Here is a 17,892-nt window from a genome sequence, read left to right on the forward strand (position 1 = left end):
GACGGCCTACACCGGCCAACGATGCTGGGCCAATTGTGCACCACCCTGTGGGACTCCCAATCACAGCCGGTTGTGATACAGCATGGAATCAAACCAGGGTCTGTTGTGATGCCTCTAGCACTGAGATGCAGTGCCTTGGACCGCTGCGCCACTCGGGAGCCCATACACACACATACACACAAACACACACACACACCTACACACACACACAGATACACACACATACACGTACACATACATACACAAACACACACACACCCACACACACACAGACACACACACACACAGATACACACACATACATATACACATACATACACCAACACACAGAACGAGAGAGAAAAGAGAGAGAGTTTAGTAGAAGGGATGGCTATATCAGGAGAGGAAGGTGTGTGGACGTCAACAATCCAAATCTGCTGTTCTCCAAACATCTTGTATCTCACTGCATCTCTGGCTCTCTGTCAATCAAACCACTCTGAATCCAACAGTTCTGTTAGAATACATCATTCTGTCTGATAAGGCCTTAGTTACAGTGAATCTTTTAAACTTGAATGCTGCTTCTTCCACTTTCTCTCTCCTTGTTAGCTTCTTGAAATGATCAAGGTTGTGTGAATTTAAAAACACCAAATGCCAATTGCAAGATTCGTCCAACTCATATCAAAGAACAAACCGACATAATCAAATAAGTAGATTAATAAATAATGTATTCAATAAATAATGTTGGAGTGAAATGTATCAAAGTGTGTGTTTGTCTCAGCGACATGAAAAGAGTTCAAGAAACAAGACAAATTCTGTATCGCTTGATAAGTAGACACACACACACACATTGTGAGACAGTCTACCACTTTGGTCCCGTGGCCCAGCTGAGATGAGAATAAAAGAGTATGAATGTACAGACTTCACACACACACACACACACACACACACACGTAAACGTACAAACACACACACACATGCTCGCAAAAGCCTCCTCTCATCTCATCTTCTTCTCTCCATTCTCCCTCCATCCTCCCTCCTCCTTTCCTCCCTCCATCCTCCTCCCTCTGTTTTCCCTCCCTCCCTCCATTCTCCCTCCTCCTTCGATCATCCCTCCCTCCCTCCATCTTACCTCCTTCCATCCATCCTCCCTTCCTCCATACTCCATCCATCCTCCCTCCCTCCCTCCCTCCATCCATCCTCTCTCCATCTTACTTCAATCCTCCATCCTCCCTCCCTCCATCCTCCATTCATCCTCCCTCCCTCCCTCCCTCTATCCTCCCCCAATCCTCCCTTCCTCCCTCCTCTCACCCTCCCTTGATCTGCCCTCCATCCTCCCTCCATACTACCTCTATCCTCCCTCCATCTCTCCTCACTCCCTACTCCCTCCATCCTCCATCCATTATTCCTCCCTCCATCCCCCCCTCCCTCCTTCCATCCTCCCGCCTTCTCTCCCTCCCTCATCCTCCCTCCATCCTTCCTCCTCCCTCCCTCCCTCTCCATCCTCCATCCATCCTCTCTCCTCCATCCTCCGTCCCTCCATCCTCCTCCCTCCATCCCCCCTCCAACCTCCCTCCCCCCCTCCTCCTCCTAGAGGTTTGTTTTTCCATGTCCACTTATCTTTTAGTGCTCTCTACCTCTCCCGTATCCTCTTCTCCTCTCCAGGGGAATCCATCTCTTTCCAGAGACGGTCTTATTTTAGAAACACAAGCTGTTCCTCAGAGAGCAATGTCCGACCACACACACACTCTGTTTTCCTGTGTGTGTGTATGTGTGTGTGTGTGTGTGTGTGTGTGTGTGTGTGTGTGTGTGTGTGTGTGTGTGTGTGTGTGTGTGTGTGTGTGTGTGTGTGTGTGTGTGTGTGTGTGTGTGTGTGTGTGAAGTATCTGTTTGTGCTGCGTCTCTGTGAAGTTACAGCACAGTCAAATACATCTTCGTGTGCGGCCGTGTCTCTCTCCATCACCTCTCCCACCTCCTTTTCTCTAGGCCAGCAGTTAGCATTCTGCCAGCCAATCAGGTAAAAGAAAGGGACTAGAAAGGGAAAAGAAGAGAGTACTTTAGTACTGCTACCACAGGCCAAATAGCTTGTTAGATTTACAAATGTCCCTCTCTCTCTCTTTCCTTCTCCATTCTTTCTCTCCTGCACTCCACTGTCCTCTCTCCCTCTCTCTTTCCTTCTCCATTCTTTCTCTCCTGCACTCCACTGTCCTCTCTCCCTCTCTCTTTCCTTCTCCATTCTTTCTCTCCTGCACTCCACTGTCCTCTCTCCCTCTCCCTCTCTCTCTCCCCTCTTTATCTCACAAGATCTCTCTCTGCCCTTCTTCTCCCTCTATCTTTCTCTCTCTCCAATCCCTCTCTCTCTCTCTCTCTCTGGAGATAAAAAACCTAACCTTCTCCATAGAGAGAGAACCGTGACCTATATAACTACAGACCATTAAAAACACCAGTGGCCCAATTCTCTCTCTCTCTCTCTCTCTCTCTCTCTCTCTCTCTCTCTCTCTCTCCTCTCTCTCTTACTCGTTCTCTCGCTCACGCTCTCTCAATTCAATTTAAAAAGGGCTTTATTGGCATGGGAAACATTTCTTCTTCTCTCATTTATCTCTCCTTTCCCGAGCAGCAGGCTGGTGAGTTATCACCTTCTCTGAATGTGTGTGTGTGTGTGTGTGTGTGTGTGTGTGTGTGTGTGTGTGTGTGTGTGTGTGTGTGTGTGTGTGTGTGTGTGTGTGTGTGTGTGTGTGTGTGTGTGTGTGTGAATGCCTGTGCATCACCTTCTTCTTTCTGAACATGGTACACTATATATACAAAAGTATGTGGACATCCCTTCAAATGAGTGGATTCAGCTATTTCAGCCTCACCCGTTACTGACAGGTGTATAAAATTGAGCACACAGCCATGAAATCTCCGTAGACAAACATTGGTAGTAAAATGGCCTTACTGAAGAGCTCAGTGACTCACCGTCATAGGATGCCACCTTTCCAACAAGTCAGTTCGTCAAATTTCTGCCCTCCTAGAGCTGCCCCGGTCAACTGTAAGTGCTGTTATTGTGAAGTGGAAACGTCTAGGAGCAACAACGGCTCAGCCTCGAAGTGGTAGACCACACAAGCTCACAGAATGGGACTGCTGAGTGCTGATGCGTGTAGTGCGGAAAAATAGTCTGTCCTCGGTTGCAACACTCACTAGCGAGTTCCAAACTTCCTCTGGAAGCAACGTCAGCACAACAACTGTTCGTCGGGAGATTCATGAAATGGGTTTCCATGGCCAAGCAGCCACACACAAGCCTAAGATCACCATGCGCAATGCCAAGCGTCGGCTGGAGTGGTGTAAAGCTCGCCACCAGTGGAAACCCGTTCTCTGGTGTGATGAATCATGCCTTGCCATCTGGCAGTCCAACGGATGAATCTGGGTTTGGCAGATGCCAGGAGAATGCTACCTGCCCGAATGAATAGTGCCAACTGTAAAGTTTGGTGGAGGAGAAATAATGATCTGGGGCTGTTTTTCATGGTTTGGTGTAGGCGCCTTAGTTCCAGTAAAGGGAAATTTAAATGCTACAGCATATAATGACATTCTAGATGAGTCTGTTTTTCCAACTTTGTAGCAACAGTTTGGGAAAGGCCCTTCCCTGTTTCAGCATGACAATGCCTCAGTGCACAAAGTGAGGTCCATACAGAAATGGTTTGTCGAGATCAGTGTGGAAGAACTTGACTGGCCTGCACAGAGCCCTGACCCCAACCCCATCGAACACCTTTGGGATGAATTGGAAAGCCGACTGCGAGCCAGGCCTAATCGCCCAACATCAGTGCTCGACCTCACTAATGCTCTTGTAGCTGAATGGAAGCAAGTCCACGCAGCAATGTTCCAACATCTAGTGGAAAGCCTTCCCAGAAGAGCGGAGACTTTTATAACAACATGGGGGGGACCAACTCCATATTAATGCCCATGATTTTGGAAGGAGATGTTCCACATACCTTTAGTCATGTAGTGTATGCCCATTTTGGGGGGAAAGACGTGAATGGACCAACCCAACTTGTGACTAGGTAAACACCATCTGTTCACACCGATCCCCCTCTAACACACGTACAGTGGAATGCTCTGCTCTCATCTCCACTCACAGACATTGTGACTACATGCCACCTCTGAATGAGGTGTGTGAGGGGATGACGACAGCACACCTCCAGGCCATTTCTGTTGTAGTTGTGTGTTGGTGCCTTTGACACTTCTCTCAGACCAGCAGAGAAAGGAGAGAAGAGGAGAGAGAGAGAAAGGATAGAAGAGGAGAGAGAGAAAGGATAAAAGAAGAGAGAGAGATAAAGGATAGAAGAGGAGAGAGAGAGAAAGGATAGAAGAGGAGAGAGAGAGAAAGGATAGACGATGAGAGAGAGAGAAAGGATAGACGATGAGAGAGAGAGAAAGGATAGAAGAGGAGAGAGAGAGAAAGGATAGAAGAGGAGAGAGAGAAAGGATAGAAGAGGAGAGAGAGAGAAAGGATAGAAGAGGAGAGAGAGAAAGGATAGAAGAGGAGAGAGAGAGAAAGGATAGAAGAGGAGAGAGAAAGGATAGAAGAGGAGAGAGAGAGAAAGGATAGAAGAGGAGAGAGAAAGGATAGAAGAGGAGAGAGAGAGAAAGGATAGAAGAGGAGAGAGAGAGAAAGGATAGAACAGGAGATAGAGAAAGGATAGCAGAGAGATAATATAACAGAGAAAGATGATGAGCTGTCTTTTTACTCAACATGCTTGCTCTCTCCTTTTTATTGTCCTCTCCTCTCTTTCTCTCTCGCTCTCTCTCTCTCTCTCCTCTCTTTCTCTCTCGCTCTCTCTCTCTCTCCTCTCTTTCTCTCTTGCTCTCTCTCCCTCTCCCTCTCTTCTCTGTGTGCCTGTGGAATAGCTGAGATACCACTGGTTTGGCAACAAATTGACCTTTACTTTCAGCAAACCAAATACCTGTGTGTGTGTGTGTGTGTGTGTGTGTGTGTGTGTGTGTGTGTGTGTGTGTGTGTGTGTGTGTGTGTGTGTGTGTGTGTGTGTGTGTGTGTGTGTGTGTGTGTGTGTGTGTGTGTGTGTGTGTGTAGAGGTTAGCGGAGAGCAGGTAGGGTCTGACTGAGCTAAGAGTCTATGTTTCTGTCAGCCTGACTTCCAGAGAGATCTCTCAGCCAACATACACCATCTATCTCTCTATCTCTCCCTCTATCTCTCTATCTCTCCCTATATCTCTCTCTATCTTTCTCTCTATCTCTCCCTCTCTCTCTCTATCTCTCCCTCTCTCTCTCTATCTTTCTCTCTATCTCTCCCTCTCTCTCTCTATCTTTCTCTCTATCTCTCCCTCTCTCTCTCTATCTCTCCATATCTCCTTCAACATCCTATCTTTGGCAGCAGCGTACGTGTCTTTTTTTTTCATTCAAGACATAAAATGACATAAAATGACGTAAAATAAACTCATTAGCCTGATGCCTTCTCAGTTAAATCTTCTAGAACCTACTGTAAATCAAGCAGCCAATAGCAGATGATCAACATCAATGTAGAGATATTGGCTCAAACGTGGATCACTGCATAACTGACTTCTCTGGTGTTTGGTGTACCACCTCTAAGCCCTTTCTACTAGGCTATTGAATATGGGCATGCTTATATCTCCTAGTAGGCTTACAGAAGTAATCCAGCCAACCCTATTTTATTCTTCGGACAGGAAGGCTACGAATGTAGCACATGCTTCCTGTGACTTGTTCAATCGCATGCAGCTCAGATTATTGTTTAAAGACAAAGAAGAGATGTCATGGTGTGAAATAATTTTACATTTGCCTACCAAATAAATAAAAATGAAGACACTAGATGCTGTTAGAAATAGTGATGGTTCCTGGACTCTATTTACTTAATAAATAGAGTCCAGTCCAAAAACATTATTAATTAATTAAAGATGCATATTCAGAAATAGGACCACCATTTTCTGGTTGCTAAAAGAAAATAATTTCAGTTTATGTGATAAAACAAGCAAGTATAGTGTAGATAATTATTGTACCATCTAAACCACTGTTAAATATATTTTACATAACCCAAAATGTTGTACTTTCAGCTGTTTGAAGCTGGTGTACAAAACCAAAAGTAAAAGACCCAAAAATGAAACATAAAAATTAGAGGCATAGAAATAGCACACATAGAACAGATCTACCGCTTCTTAGACTCCTTAGACTTTCAATGAGAATGACAGATCTACCGCTTCTTAGACTCCTTAGACTTTCAATGAGAATGACAGATCTATAGCTCACCTTTCCATGTGAATTTGTTCTGGTCGCCCAAAAAGTTATATATTGCAACTTTACATTTTGATTTTGGGTTGATAAAACTAAATTGTATGTAGTTTGGGTTGATAAAACTATATTGTATGTATTTTGGGTTGATAAAACTATATTGTATGTAGTTTGGGTTGATAAAACTATATTGTATGTATTTTGGGTTGATCTCTCTGGGGTAGCAGTGGTGAGACAGCTCTGGGGTAGCTGTGGTGAGACATCTCTGGGGTAGCTGGGGTGAGACAGCTCTGGGGTAGCTGGGGTGAGACAGCTCTAGGGTAGCTGTGGTGAGACAGCTCTAGGGTAGCTGGGGTGAGACAGCGCTGGGGGAAAGTGTGGCGTGACTGGAGCGTTCTCTTAATGGCGCTGCTTGGTTGGTAGCGTTCAGGATGGGATAGATTTCTCAGTACCGTTCTGGCCTGAAGCACAGCCACTTAACCCAGACACACTCACTCAATACCCTGGGCCATCTCATTACCCAGCGCTCCTCTCTCTCTCACACACACACACACGCACACGCACACACACACACACACACACACACACACACACACACACACACACACACACACACACACACACACACACACACACACACACACAGAGAGAGAGATGGTGTCTGGCTTGTACAGCAGGCTGTTTAGCATAACAGAACAGAGGTTGCTCTATACTCAGAATATGTCACATGTATATGTCATTCTGTAATATCTAAAGGTCTCTAGGGAGAAAAGAGGTGAGCAGACAAGGAGGAGAGGTCTCTGCGTCTCTCACACTCAGGTCTTCTCTCTCTCTCTAGAGAGTATCCGCATGAAGGCTTTTTTCCACCGCTCAAGGTTTCCTCTCTGTCCTCTGACCTCATCATCCCTCGTTCTCTGCCATAACAGCCAGTCTTAGCATCCTTCATGTATAATGGATAGGGTGCATGAAGTTAACCCTACTGGGAATCTTTGTCCTGACTAATCCACCTGCATTCCGCCTCGCTCCCTCGCTTTCTGCTCTTTTCTCTCTTGCTATTTTGCTATTTCTTTGTTTCTATCCCTCTCTCTGTTTATTTATCTTTCTCTTTGTCTTGATCGCTTTAAAATGTGGGAAATCATATGAATCATGGCAGTCTAGTGTTCTTGTTCTTCTGCTCCCTCTTTCTCCCTCCCTCTCTCTCCATCCGGCCATTCTTGTTTTCATCCCTCCCTCCCTTCCTGGGCTGAGAATAATTGGGTTTCTCTCTAATAGCCAGGGTAATGTTGACACTTCATAAATCATCACCCAGAAATAGAGCCTCCTCTATCACCTGGTAATGCCTCGTTGTTTTTTCTCCTTGTCTGTTTTTCCCTTTCCTTTCCTCCATCTTTCCTCTCCTCCATCTCTCCTCTCCTCCATCTGTCCTCTCCTCCATCTCCCCTCTCCTCCATCTCCCCTCTCCTCCATCTGTCCTTTCCTCCATCTTTCCTCTCCTCCATCTCTCCTCTCCTCCATCTGTCCTCTCCTCCATCTCCCCTCTCCTCCATCTCCCCTCTCCTCCATCTGTCCTCTCCTCCATCTGTCCTCTCTTCCATCTGTCCTCTCCTCCATCTCTCCTCTCCTCCATCTCTCCTCTCCTCCATCTGTCCTCTCCTCCATCTCCCCTCTCCTCCATCTCCCCTCTCCTCCATCTGTCCTCTCTTCCATCTGTCCTCTCCTCCATCTCTCCTCTCCTCCATCTGTCCTCTCCTCCATCTGTCCTCTCTTCCATCTGTCCTCTCCTCCATCTCTCCTCTCCTCCATCTCTCCTCTCCTCCATCTCTCCTCTCCTCCATCTGTCCTCTCCTCCATCTCTCCTCTCCTCCATCTCTCCTCTCCTCCATCTCTCCTCTCCTCCATCTTTCCTCTCCTCCATCTCTCCATCTGTCCATCTGTCCTCTCTTCCATCTGTCCTCTCCTCCATCTGTCCTCTCCTCCATCTATCCTCTCCTCCATCTGTCCTCTCCTCCATCTGTCCTCTCCTCCATCTGTCCTCTCCTCCATATGTCCTCTCCTCCATATGTCCTCTCCTCCATCTCTCCTCTCCTCCATCTCTCCTCTCCTCCATCTCTCCTCTCCTCCATCTTTCCTCTCCTCCATCTGTCCTCTCCTCCATCTGTCCTCTCTTCCATCTCTCCTCTCTTCCATCTGTCCTCTCCTCCATCTCCCCTCTCCTCCATCTGTCCTCTCTTCCATCTGTCCTCTCCTCCATCTGTCCTCTCTTCCATCTGTCCTCTCCTCCATCTCTCCTCTCCTCCATCTGTCCTCTCCTCCATCTCTCGTCTCATCCATCTGTCCTCTCCTCCATCTGTCCTCTCCTCCATCTCTCCTCTCCTCCATCTGTCCTCTCCTCCATCTCTCCTCTCCTCCATCTGTCCTCTCCTCCATCTCTCCTCTCCTCCATCTCTCCACTCCTCTATCTCTCCTCTCCTCCATCTCTCCATCTGTCCTCTCTTCCATTTGTCCTCTCCTCCATCTGTCCTCTCCTCCATCTCTCCTCTCATCCATCTCTCCTCTCCTCCATCTGTCCTCTCATCCATCTGTCCTCTCATCCATCTGTCCTCTCCTCCATCTGTCCTCTCCTCCATCTGTCCTCTCCTCCATCTGTCCTGGGCTCTCATCAGCCTGGGTATGTAGGCCTATTTAGCATTCCTAACACAGGAGGTTGGTGACACCTTAATTGGGGAGGACAGGCTCGTGGTAATGGCTGGAGTGGAATCAGTGGAATGGTATCAAATACATCAAAGACCTGGTTTCCAGGTTCCAGCCATGAATATACACCGTTCTCCCCTCAGCAGCCTCCTGGGATTCCCAATTATGTTGAATCCATTTCAACGTGATTATATGTCATTCAGTACAAGTTGTTATATGTTTTTTTCTCCTACTATCTTTATTAACTATCATTATCAGCATTTATGCTACTGACTGCCTTTCATTCCAACAATATATTGTAGTGAATGGCCCCCGGCATATACAGTATAGTCTCAGTATCATTGCCTGTGTTTATAGAACAGACCAATAGACAGGCCGGCAGGTAGCAGGAGCAAGGTCACAGGTCACCTCTAGCTAAAATGGTCAAATTAAATGTAATAGAACTTTATACTGCTACCTCACAGGGTCAAATTAAATGTTATAGAACTCTATACTGCTACCTCACAGGGTCAAATTAAATGTTATAGAACTCTATACTGCTACCTCACAGGGTCAAATTAAATGTTATAGAACTCTATACTGCTACCTCACAGGGTCAAATTAAATGTTATAGAACTTTACACTGCTACCTCACAGGGTCAAATTAAATGTTATAGAACTCTATACTGCTACCTCACAGGGTCAAATTAAATGTTATAGAACTTTACACTGCTACCTCACAGGGTCAAATTAAATGTTATAGAACTCTATACTGCTACCTCACAGGGTCAAATTAAATGTTATAGAACTTTATACTGCTACCTCACAGGGTGAAATTAAATGTTATAGAACTTTATACTGCTACCTCACAGGATCAAATTAAATGTTATAGAACTTTACACTGCTACCTCACAGGGTCAAATTAAATGTTATAGAACTTTATACTGCTACCTCACAGGGTCAAATTAAATGTTATAGAACTTTACACTGCTACCTCACAGGGTCAAATTACATGTTATAGAACTTTATACTGCTACCTCACAGGGTCAAATTAAATGTTATAGAACTTTATACTGCTACCTCACAGGGTCAAATTAAATGTTATAGAACTCTATACTGCTACCTCACAGGGTCAAATTACATGTTATAGAACTTTATACTGCTACCTCACAGGGTCAAATAAAATGTTATAGAACTTTATACTGCTACCTCACAGGGTCAAATTAAATGTTATAGAACTTTATACTGCTACCTCACAGGGTCAAATTACATGTTATAGAACTTTACACTGCTACCTCACAGGGTCAAATTAAATGTTATAGAACTTTATACTGCTACCTCACAGGGTCAAATTAAATGTTATAGAACTCTATACTGCTACCTCACAGGGTCAAATTAAATGTTATAGAACTCTATACTGCTACCTCACAGGGTCAAATTAAATGTTATAGAACTCTATACTGCTACCTCACAGGGTCAAATTAAATGTTATAGAACTCTATACTGCTACCTCACAGGGTCAAATTAAATGTTATAGAACTCTATACTGCTACCTCACAGGGTCAAATTAAATGTTATAGAACTCTATACTGCTACCTCACAGGGTCAAATTAAATGTTATAGAACTTTATACTGCTACCTCACAGGGTCAAATTAAATGTTATAGAACTCTATACTGCTACCTCACAGGGTCAAATTAAATGTTATAGAACTCTATACTGCTACCTCACAGGGTCAAATTAAATGTTATAGAACTCTATACTGCTACCTCACAGGGTCAAATTAAATGTTATAGAACTCTATACTGCTACCTCACAGGGTCAAATTAAATGTTATAGAACTTTACACTGCTACCTCACAGGGTCAAATTAAATGTTATAGAACTCTATACTGCTACCTCACAGGGTCAAATTAAATGTTATAGAACTTTACACTGCTACCTCACAGGGTCAAATTACATGTTATAGAACTTTATACTGCTACCTCACAGGGTGAAATTAAATGTTATAGAACTTTATACTGCTACCTCACAGGGTGAAATTAAATGTTATAGAACTCTATACTGCTACCTCACAGGGTCAAATTAAATGTTATAGAACTCTATACTGCTACCTCACAGGGTCAAATTAAATGTTATAGAACTCTATACTGCTACCTCACAGGGTCAAATTAAATGTTATAGAACTTTATACTGCTACCTCACAGGGTCAAATTAAATGTTATAGAACTCTATACTGCTACCTCACAGGGTCAAATTAAATGTTATAGAACTCTATACTGCTACCTCACAGGGTCAAATTAAATGTTATAGAACGTTATACTGCTACCTCACAGGGTCAATTTAAATGTTATAGAACTCTATACTGCTACCTCACAGGGTCAAATTAAATGTTATAGAACTCTATACTGCTACCTCACAGGGTCAAATTAAATGTTATAGAACTTTACACTGCTACCTCACAGGGTCAAATTAAATGTTATAGAACTTTATACTGCTACCTCACATGGTCAAATTAAATGTTATAGAACTCTATACTGCTACCTCACAGGGTCAAATTAAATGTTATAGAACTTTATACTGCTACCTCACAGGGTCAAATTAAATGTTATAGAACTCTATACTGCTACCTCACAGGGTCAAATTAAATGTTATAGAACTCTATACTGCTACCTCACAGGGTGAAATTAAATGTTATAGAACTTTATACTGCTACCTCACAGGGTCAAATTAAATGTTATAGAACTCTATACTGCTACCTCACAGGGTCAAATTACATGTTATAGAACTTTATACTGCTACCTCACAGGGTCAAATTAAATGTTATAGAACTTTATACTGCTACCTCACAGGGTCAAATTACATGTTATAGAACTTTATACTGCTACCTCACAGGGTCAAATTAAATGTTATAGAACTTTATACTGCTACCTCACAGGGTCAAATTAAATGTTATAGAACTCTATACTGCTACCTCACAGGGTCAAATTAAATGTTATAGAACTCTATACTGCTACCTCACAGGGTCAAATTACATGTTATAGAACTTTACACTGCTACCTCACAGGGTCAAATTAAATGTTATAGAACTCTATACTGCTACCTCACAGGGTCAAATTAAATGTTATAGAACTCTATACTGCTACCTCACAGGGTCAAATTAAATGTTATAGAACTCTATACTGCTACCTCACAGGGTCAAATTAAATGTTATAGAACTCTATACTGCTACCTCACAGGGTCAAATTAAATGTTATAGAACTTTATACTGCTACCTTACAGGGTCAAATTAAATGTTATAGAACTCTATACTGCTACCTCACAGGGTCAAATTAAATGTTATAGAACTCTATACTGCTACCTCACAGGGTCAAATTACATGTTATAGAACTTTACACTGCTACCTCACAGGGTCAAATTAAATGTTATAGAACTCTATACTGCTACCTCACAGGGTCAAATTAAATGTTATAGAACTCTATACTGCTACCTCACAGGGTCAAATTAAATGTTATAGAACTCTATACTGCTACCTCACAGGGTCAAATTAAATGTTATAGAACTCTATACTGCTACCTCACAGGGTCAAATTAAATGTTATAGAACTTTATACTGCTACCTTACAGGGTCAAATTAAATGTTATAGAACTCTATACTGCTACCTCACAGGGTCAAATTAAATGTTATAGAACTCTATACTGCTACCTCACAGGGTCAAATTAAATGTTATAGAACTCTATACTGCTACCTCACAGGGTCAAATTAAATGTTATAGAACTCTATACTGCTACCTCACAGGGTCAAATTAAATGTTATAGAACTTTACACTGCTACCTCACAGGGTCAAATTAAATGTTATAGAACTCTATACTGCTACCACAAAGGGTCAAATTAAATGTTATAGAACTTTATACTGCTACCTCACAGGGTCAAATTAAATGTTATAGAACTTTACACTGCTACCTCACAGGGTCAAATTAAATGTTATAGAACTCTATACTGCTACCTCACAGGGTCAAATGAAATGTTATAGAACTCTATACTGCTACCTCACAGGGTCAAATTAAATGTTATAGAACTTTACACTGCTACCTCACAGGGTCAAATTACATGTTATAGAACTTTATACTGCTACCTCACAGGGTGAAATTAAATGTTATAGAACTTTATACTGCTACCTCACAGGGTCAAATTAAATGTTATAGAACTCTATACTGCTACCTCACAGGGTCAAATTAAATGTTATAGAACTCTATACTGCTACCTCACAGGGTCAAATTAAATGTTATAGAACTCTATACTGCTACCTCACAGGGTCAAATTAAATGTTATAGAACTTTATACTGCTACCTCACAGGGTCAAATTAAATGTTATAGAACTCTATACTGCTACCTCACAGGGTCAAATTAAATGTTATAGAACTCTATACTGCTACCTCACAGGGTCAAATTAAATGTTATAGAACTTTATACTGCTACCTCACAGGGTCAAATTAAATGTTATAGAACTCTATACTGCTACCTCACAGGGTCAAATTAAATGTTATAGAACTTTATACTGCTACCTCACAGGGTCAAATTAAATGTTATAGAACTTTACACTGCTACCTCACAGGGTCAAATTAAATGTTATAGAACTCTATACTGCTACCTCACAGGGTCAAATTAAATGTTATAGAACTTTATACTGCTACCTCACAGGGTCAAATTAAATGTTATAGAACTCTATACTCCTACCTCACAGGGGCAAATTAAATGTTATAGAACTTTACACTGCTACCTCACAGGGTCAAATTACATGTTATAGAACTCTATACTGCTACCTCACAGGGTGAAATTAAATGTTATAGAACTTTATACTGCTACCTCACAGGGTGAAATTAAATGTTATAGAACTTTATACTGCTACCTCACAGGGTCAAATGAAATGTTATAGAACTTTATACTGCTACCTCACAGGGTCAAATTAAATGTTATAGAACTCTATACTGCTACCTCACAGGGTCAAATTAAATGTTATAGAACTCTATACTCCTACCTCACAGGGGCAAATTAAATGTTATAGAACTCTATACTGCTACCTCACAGGGTCAAATGAAATGTTATAGAACTTTATACTGCTACCTAGCAGGGTCAAATTAAATGTTATAAAACTCTATACTGCTACCTCACAGGATCAAATTAAATGTTATAGAACTTTATACTGCTACCTCACAGGGTCAAAATAAATGTTATAGAACTTTATACTGCTACCTCACAGGGTCAAATTAAATGTTATAGAACTTTATACTGCTACCTCACAGGGTCAAAATGGTGATTTAATCTCTCCTGTCCTAAGGACTCACTCACACACACACACACACACACACACACACACACACACACACACACACACACACACACACACACACACACACACACACACACACACACACACACACACAGGTGAAGTAAGTGATATATGAAGTGAGCTTGATATGGACAGGGTGAGAGTGCAGAGAGTGTTTAAGTGTGTGTGGGTGTGTAAAGGATTGTATTGTATTGGGGGATGGGGCTGTAAGAATGGCCATTGGGCATTGATCTTTTGACGTTTGTGCATGTGCGTGTGCGTGTGTGTGTGTGTGTGTGTGTGTGTGTGTGTGTGTGTGTGTGTGTGTGTGTGTGTGTGTGTGTCAGATGAAAGCCCCAACAGGCCAGTGAGTTGACATGTTCCTGTAATTGGCTCTGTGAACATTCTGCTCCACGCTCTTCAGCATCAAAGCCTTTCACAGTTACCCCGCTTTGATGTGCACACGCACACATTGTTTGTGTGTGTGTCTGTGTGTGAGTCTGTGTGTGTTTGTGGGTGAGAGAGAGAGAGAGAGAGAGAGAGAGAGAGAGAGAGAGAGAGAGAGAGAGAGAGAGAGAGATGGAGTGTATTTTCCCTGGTCAACTGTGGTCATGGCTGACACAAACACACAGTCATCTAATTAGGTTGTCAATCTGGTATAGCCCACTTCCTGTTGTATTTATCAACAGACCCCCGCCTGCATCGACCCATCACACCAACCACTCCACTTAAACCTTCAACTCATGTGACTTTCTTCCATCGCCTTTCTCTCTCTCTTCCTCCCTCAATGTTTTTCCTGAAAAGGCAGCAAGGTGACCACAGCCTTTCCTTAGGCCTGTGGTTGTATGTTCTCCTTTCCTTCTCTCCTCTCCTCCCCTCTTAGGTCCTCCCCTCTCCTCTCCTCCCCTCCCCTCCCCTCCCCTCCCCTACCCTCCCCTCTCCCCCCCTACCCTCCCCTCTCCCCCCCTACCCTCCCCTCTCCTCTTCCCTGGAGCAGAAAGCACATCAGGTCTACATCAATCCAACAGTCAATCAATAAACTACCTTTCTTATTACACCCTGTCACACACACACACACACACACAACCACACACACACACACACACACACTCACTCACACAACCACACACACACACACTCACTCACACAACCACACACACACAAACAACCACACACACACACACACTCACATTCACAACCACACATACAACCACACACACACACACAACCACACATACACAACCACACACTCACACTCACACAACCACACACACACACACGCAATGTCACAAACATATCTATCACTCCTTTCTCTCTCTCGCTCTCTTATTTCAATTCAAGGGTTTTATTGGCATAGGAAACATATGTTAACATTGCCAAAGCAAGTGAAGACGATAATAAACAAAAGTGAAATTGACAATAAAAAATGACACTCATAGAAGTTACAAAAAATAAAGACATTTAAAATGTAATATTATGTATATATACAGTGTTATAACGATGTGCAAATAGTTAAAGTAGAAAGGGAAGAAAAAAATAAACACAAATATGGGTTGTATTTACAATGGTGTTTGTTCTTCACTGGTTGCCCTTTTCTTGTGGCAACAGGTCACAAATCTTGCTGCTGTGATTGGACACTGTGGTATTTCACCCAGTAGATATGGGAGTTTATCAAAATCGGGTTTGCTTTCGAATTCTTTGTGGATCTGTGTAATCTGAGGGAAATATGTGTCTCTAATATGGTCATACATTTGGCAGGAGGTTAGGAAGTGCAGCTCAGTTTCCACTTCATTTTGTGGGTAGTGTGCACATCTCTCTCTGTGTTTTTCTTCAGTCAACTAGCACACAGACACATTCTCTCTACTCTCTACTGCCCCCCCCCTCTCTGTCTCCCCCCTCCTCCCCTCCTTCCCTCCTCCCCTCCTCTCCCTCTGTCATTCTGTTTCTCCACATCCTCCTCATTTTCTCATTCTCTTGTTCTCTCTCATTCTCTCTCTCAGCAGTCAGCCTGTCTGACAGAGAAGCAGGTGTCTGATGGAAGCTGCCAGAATATGTTGGCTGACTGACAGACTACTCCTTTACACACACATACACACACACATACACACACACATGCACGCACACGCATATCCACATATAGTCTGAGAAAGAGAGAGGGAGAGAGAGGGAGACAGAGAGAGAGGGAGAGAGAGAGAGTGGGAGAGAGAGGGAGACAGAGAGAGAGGGAGAGAGAGGGAGAGAGAGAGAGTGGGAGAGAGAGGGAGACAGAGAGAGAGGGAGAGAGAGGGAGACAGCGAGAGTGGGGATAGTAAGAAGTGCCTAGACTGTTATTTAGTGAATAACTCTTATCAAAAAGCTGTCACTGTCATCCAAGCAAAACATCTGCTGAAACTACTTCCAAACATGTTTCTCTCTCTGATTATTAGTGGGTTTCTGTCAAATGTATGAATATCACTTTCACTAGCTGTCAATTAGCTCAGTGTGATGTGTTGACCTCTCTGCTCTGGACCCAGACAGAAACACCCTTTAGATTGGATCAGGGGGATGTTTCTCCACAATCCTCCATACTTGTTATCCCCGACTGCGCTCTCTCTCTCCCTCTCTCTCTTCTTCTCTCTGTCTCTCTCTCCCTCTCTTTCTCCACCCCTCTCTCTCTCCTTCTCTCTGTCTCTCTCTCCCTCTATCTCTCCCTCTCTTTCTCCACCCCTCTCTCTCTCCTTCTCTCTGTCTCTCTCTCCCTCTCTTTCTCCACCCCTCTCTCTCTCCTTCTCTCTGTCTCTCTCTCCCTCTCTTTCTCCACCCCTCTCTCTCTCCTTCTCTCTGTCTCTCTCTCCCACTCTCTCTCTCCCTCTCTTTCTCCCCCCCTCTCTCTCTCCTTCTCTCTCTCTCTCCCTCTATCTCTTTCTCCACCCCTCTCTCTCTCTCCTTCTCTCTCTCTCTATCTCTCCCTCTCTCTCTCCCACTCTCTCTCCCCTCTCTTTCTCGCTCCCTCTCCCATCGCTCTCTCTCTCTCTCTCCTAATGAGCCAGTGTTTGGTTAGCCTGTTGGTTTAGCTTAGCACATACATTGGTTTATTAATGGGATATTTTGGCGTTGGTTTTGTTTGAATGCTTTGATAGCACTTCTAAACCTATTTCACAAAATAACATCCTGGCACGTTCTTTCTTCTACTGAGTTGGAGTGTGTTTCCTTTGACCATAATGAGTTGGAGTGCGTTTCCTTTGACCATAATGAGTTGGAGTGTGTTTCCTTTGACCATCTTTGACCATCTGGCATTTCCCCCACCAGGGGAATCTTGAAGGGGACGGACCGGGGGTGCGATGCCCAACACGTCCCCCCGGCTCCCAGGAGAGACTCAAACTGGGTTCCTCCTGAGGTGGGCCAGTGCCTGAGGGACGGAAGAGGGGGATGGAGCGATGGATAGATGGAGGGAGAGATGGAGGGAGGGTTGGAGGGAGGGATGGAGGGAGGGAGGATTGGAGGGACGGATGGAGAGATGGAGAGAAGAGGAATGGAGGGATGGAAAGATGCAGGGAGGGATGGAGAGAGGATGGGTGGATGGAGGGATTGAGAGAGGAGGGATGGATGGAGAGATTGAGAGATGCAGGGAGGGATGGAGAGAGGAGGGATGGAGAGATGCAGGGAGGGATGGAGAGGGATCTCCTCTCCCCTGCTCTCCTACAT

This window comes from Salvelinus namaycush, chromosome 5, assembly GCF_016432855.1.
Source record: "Salvelinus namaycush isolate Seneca chromosome 5, SaNama_1.0, whole genome shotgun sequence".
In the NCBI taxonomy this organism is placed as follows: Eukaryota; Metazoa; Chordata; class Actinopteri; order Salmoniformes; family Salmonidae; genus Salvelinus; species Salvelinus namaycush.